The sequence below is a fragment of the Manacus candei genome, unplaced genomic scaffold (genome assembly GCF_025592945.1).
Source record: "Manacus candei isolate 608988 ecotype Guabito, Panama unplaced genomic scaffold, ASM2559294v1 h1tg000046l, whole genome shotgun sequence".
Classification (NCBI taxonomy): Eukaryota; Metazoa; Chordata; class Aves; order Passeriformes; family Pipridae; genus Manacus; species Manacus candei.
Genome location: NW_026138094.1, coordinates 1400203 through 1405897, shown reverse-complemented (window position 1 = coordinate 1405897; position 5695 = coordinate 1400203).

Genomic DNA, 5695 nt, shown 5'->3' with positions numbered 1-5695 from the left:
CATCCTGTGTGAGTCCAACTGGGGGTGGACAGATCTTGATGTCTTTGCCATCAGAGAGAGTAAAAGCACCTGTTGAGGGCAGCAGATACCCACCTCACCAAGACAGCACGAGGTCATGCTGTCACCCACAGACCCCTGAGCAACCAACCCAGCCCTCAGCATTACGCCAAGGATAGAGGACAAAGGGCAGATGGAAGCACAACAGTTGTGGGACCAGCCTGCCCTGGAAGCCAGTACTTGCTGCACCAGCCATTGGCTTTGACAAGCTGGCAAAAGCTGGCACTCCCATTTTGCCTGTTGGCACACTTGTCCCAGGTGAACAGCGTGGAGATTTGGAACCCAGGAGAGATTCAGGAGGTCCCACTCGCTCCTGTCACCTCGAGGAGGATGAAAGGAGTGTGTCAGCCACAATGAAGCCCAGGGATGAAGGCCACCAGGTGAATCCCACCTGAAGAAGCCCAGTGGATGAAGCCCATGTGATGAGGCATGCTCTGTCTACCATGCCTAGGGAGCAGGGGAAATGGAAGGAAGGGAAGAGCTGTGGGTCTCCACAGCAGCACAGACATCCTAGAGATTCCAATCCATCTGCATCTCAGAGGAAGAGCTGGGATTTCTTCTGGTTTGAGTGCCCCAGACCAAGGGAGCAGGATATTTCAGGTGTATTTGGAGACCCTGCCAGGTTTTTATCAGGAGCTGGTGTTTCCCTGCTTTTCCTGTCCCTGGGGTTGCTGCAGCTGGTTCTTTCCTCTGGCTCCTTCCTGTGCTGGGCCAAGACCTGCAAGCCCAACAGGTCCCTCTGGGCACCCCAACACATCCCGGGCTGATGTCCCAGTATCATGTGCTGTCTGTCCCAACACCACCAAGATGTGACAGTGGTGCTCCTGCTCATCTCCAGACTCACTTTCCAAGGGAGCTGAACAGGCAGCCCACTGTTCCACTGGGGAGGCTCCCAGTGCCCTGCACAGAGTAGAGCTGAGTGTGTCATCACTCTGTCACCACAGAGGGCATCACGTATCTTCTTCTTTTTTAGTTAAATGAGTAATACCAGGAGCTATGCATGGGAGAGGCACTCACAAGAGGGACAGCTCGAGCCTCAGGGGGTTTCCAGGCTAGGCTGGAACAAGCCACGACTGGCCTGAGTGGTGACAGTCCCACCACAGCCTGGTTGGGCTATGAACCTCCCCCCCTACGCAGCTGAAATTCAATGTATTTTTGGTAACAACGCTGCAGCTGACCAGAAAAAATAAAAATATTTTCCTATATTAACTTAATACAGAGATTCTTTGCCTAAATACCTCTACTTCCCCACCCCAAGGAGGTCCATGGCAAAACCCACGAGTGTTTTCTCCACTGTCCCAAGCTGCAACCTGCTGTTGAGCTCCTGCTGGAGGAAGTGTCCTGGTTTCCTGTGCTCAGGTCTCGGATGCCACCTCCTGGCTTTCCCGCTGTACTGTGCATGTTGTGATTCAGCGCAGACCGGCAGCACCCTTCCCATCGCACTATCCCAAATAACATCGCCGTGTAAAGCCTGAATGGTTCAGAGCAGCTTTTGTTCTTTGAGGATCTGACCCGATCCTACGTATTTTGTAATTGCGATGGAGGTAACTCCTATACCTAATAACCCTCAGGACTCCCATTGCAGCAGCACCTTGACTCCTAAGACACCTCTGGGATGTCATCCCTCACTTTGGGGGTGGGACTGGTACCTCACCTTTCCCCAGCATCTGTTGTGTCCCCACAAACTTACAGGATCTCTGTGCCATCCGTTGTTTATCATCTGCATCTTTCCATGGGGGATTGGGATGCCATTTCCAAATCTCTGCAGTCTTCTTGCTAGGTTGGGGAATAATTTAACAAGTAGATGGATGGCAGGGGGATAACAGAGGTATTTTTGGAGCTAGAAAACCGTGTGGTGATATCCAAGCAAAACTCCTGAGCGGGGGCACTGTGCAATAAGGAAACAGAAGGTGAGGAGCAGCCAGCACATTGTCTCCTCCCTGCTTGGTCTCCATCATTCCCTGCCTCTTCCTGCTTTCCTGGTGACATTTGGGTCTTGGGTGATCCTGCTTGTACACCCAGCAGCCCTGCCTGCCTTTTCCAGAAGTGCTACCAAGTTCATCCAGCATCACACAGCTCAGACAGTCATTTTATCTGGTCATATGCCGTAGCTGGGCTGGGCCCCCACAGGGTTGGGGCAGGTGGTGCTCCCTGACCTGCTCCTCATCCTCACAGGGCTGTACCACATGTGTTTGCCAGGGGAATCCCAGAAATATTGCATGAGCTGCAGCTTCTTTCTGCAGTTCAAACCTTGTGCTCAGCTTTGGGGCTCTCACAACAAGAAAGACATTGAGGGTCTGGAGCATGTCCAGGGAAGGGAGTGGAGCTGGGGAAGGGGCTTGAACACCTTGGGGAAGGAGCAGCTGAGGGAGCTGGGGGAGCTCAGCCTGGAGAAAAGGAGGCTCAGGGGGGGACCTTCTCACTCTCTGCAACTCCCTGACAGGAGGGTGGAGCCAGGCGGGTGTCAGGCTCTGCTCCCAGGCGACAGGACAAGAGGAAATGGCTTCAAACTGTGCCCAATACCAAACCGGGTATTGGGGAAAATCTGTTCCCTGAAAGGGTGATCAGGCACTGGAACAGGCTGCCCAGGGAAGTGGTGGAGTCACCATCCCTGGAACTGTTCAAAAACCATGTAAATGTGGTGCTTGGGAACATGGGTTGTTGGTGGACCTGGCAGTGCTGGATTAACAGTTTTACTTGATGTTCTTAGTGGGCTTTTCCAACCTAAACAATTCCGTGATTCTATGATTCTTGGAAGTCAGCTGGGAGCAGTAGCTGCTAAATCTTGCTGCAGGATGAATCTGGGGGTCTCTCAGACATCTCACAGTTATGCCTGTCGCTGTCTGCCCGACGGACCAACAACTGGGGGGTCATGAGGAGTATTCAAAATGGTCTTCAGCCACGACAAGGTTTCAGCCCGAGAGAGGATGGGTGGAAAGGAAATGTTGGCAGCGGCTCCTCTTCCCTGCACTGCCGGTGCAGACCAGCAGGTGGGAGTTGCTGGGGTTTGATACTTTACAAAAAATAGTTCATCACATTTCCCGTAGAAATGGGCTGAAGGCACCGATCGTGCACCTGCACGACTCACCCTTAACCATCAACAAAGGTGTGTGCGACCACGAGGGGAGCACAGCACTGCGGGGTGCTCTGACCTCGGGGACAGGACTCCCTGGGAGCAGCACATCCCTGGATGAACGCCAGTGTTGACATGAATCCCTTCATACCTCTCTGGTTGGAGCAGGGACCAAGTTTTGGATTTGCCCCCCCTGCACACGCCCTAGTCGGCTGTGAGTGTGTCTGATCAGCTCCAACAGGAGCAGCTTATCCAGCACAGCTGTGCTGAGAGGCCCTTTTGCGTCACAGCAGCTGGATTTTCTATTCCCAAAATGCTCCTTGCTGCAGTGCCCAGACCACGCTGTGGCAGAGCACAGCATGTTCAGGAGAAAACAGCCTGAAAGAGCCCAAATTGACTTATTTTTTGTCCCACCTTCAAAACAAGGAAAAGAGGAGGAAGTTTCCAGTAAACTGTAAAATGAAAGTGTGCCCAAAGCAGCCTTTTTCCCTATATTTCTTCCAACCCCAATGCCTGCTTCCTTATTCCCTGGTCAGTTTGTTCTACAGCCAACAGGTCTGGGCAGCACAAGGACCAAAGGTGCCATGACCTGATCCCTTTTTCCTGGTGATGCCACCAGCCTGTGACCCATTCAGAGCTTCCCTGCACCCCAGAGCTTCATCCTGTCTGGGAAGATGGACGCTTTGGGGACATTCTCTGTATTCCCTGTATAGGAAGGACATTGATCTGCTGGAGAGAGTCCAGAGGAGCCCACCAAGATCATCAGAGGAGCACCTCTGCTATGAGGAAAGGCTGAGACAATTGGGATTGTTCAGCCTGGAGAAGAGAAGCTTCAGGGTAACCTAACTGCAGTTTTCCAGTATCTGAAGGGAGCCGAGAAGAAAAATGGAGAGAGACTATTTACAAGGGCCTGGAGTGACAGGACGGGGGAATGGCTGCAAACTGACAGAGGGCAGGGTTAGATGGGATATTGGAAAGAAATTCCTGGCTGTGAGGGTGGTGAGGCCCTGACACAGGTTACCCAGAGAAGCTGAGGCTGCCCCATCCCTGGACGTGTTCAAGGCCAAGCTGGACAGGGCTTGGAGCAACCTGGGATAGTGGAAGCCATCCCTGACCACAGCAGGGAGCTGGAACTGGATGATCTTCAAAGGTCGTCTTCCCACTCAAAATATTCTGTGATTCTATGATTCTACTCCCTGAGTTTTGAGGACATTCTCTGTCCCCGAATCACTGCCCAGAGCATTCCTTTGAGCAGGACCCCAGCAGGGAGCAGCCAGGGAGGGGCAGAGGCATTGCACTCCTGGCCGGGCCGAGGCAGCAAGTGAGGACACACGTGTGTGCCCACACTCCTGCACCAGCCCCGCTCCGGCCGGGGAGGGGACGCCCGGGGACCCTCGAAGCAGACGTGACCTACTTTAGCTCCAAGGCGAGCTGTGTTGAGCAGGTCCCAGTGTAAAAGCTTAATAGAGCCAGGCGTAAATTATTCATGGCCTGGCCATGTTAATGCATGTGCTAAAGGCTTTTTTTTTTAAAAAGAAAAAACAACAAACCCAGAAAAAAAATCTGCTCTATAATTTAAAGCCTCGCACGCTCCCATCACCAGGCCCCGCTGCTCTCTGGAGTGTTTCTGCTCAGGTGAGCAGAGCTGTGAGATGTGGACAGACCCAGCAGGGAAGAGCTGGCCCGCTGGAGCTGGGATTGGAGAAGGAGCTGGGATGGTGGGAATCCCACGGGGAAGGGGCTGGCAGTGCTGCTCTGGCCCGGGCAGCCCATGGCCCCACAGCGAGTCACTTCCCGGAGCAGCAGCGCTCAGCCGAGCCCATTCCCAGGCATGGTGGCCAGCAGGGCTATTTTTAGACCTGCCTTTTGCTTTTTCTGATTTTTTTCCTTGCTCCTTGCTTTTGCTCAGCACTGCCCTAGAAGCCCTGGGGAGAGAGGAAAACACTGATCCCTGCGGCGGGAGGCTGTGTGGGAGGGCTTTGGAGTGCCCACGGCAGAGACTCAGGGAGCTGAGCCCCAGGGGCTCCTTGGGCACAGCAGGGAAACCCCAGGACACCCCACAGGGACAACCACCCCCTGCCCCACAGCTGCCATTCCCACAGCTGCTTTGGTGGGTTCAGACAAGGCCACAGAAGGATTTGGGCAGCCCAGGCCAGGGTGTCCTGCAGCAGAGTAGGAACTGGGCAGTCCAGGGCGACGCTCCAGTGGTGGAGGACATTTGCCTTCTATGGACATCTCCTTGCTGACTGCTGGCACGAAGGAGAGGCCTCAGCCTCCCCAGAAGCTGGGAGGGGGAACAAAAACACCCAAAAAAAGCTCAGGGCTGCCCTCTCAGAGGCCTCCAGCAGAGCTCAGCACCAACAACCCCTCCAACACATGCCAGCAAGGACTTGCCCTTCTCTGAGGGGGTGGGGGAAGATGCCATCTGATGGTCCAAAGCAGCATCCCAAATCAGCCCCCCTCCTTCCAGGCTGGGAAATGGAAGTGGGGAGGGCACAGGCCATGGGTAACACCAAGCATGAAGCATCCTACCCTAAGCCCACAAGAAAACACACGAGACCAGAG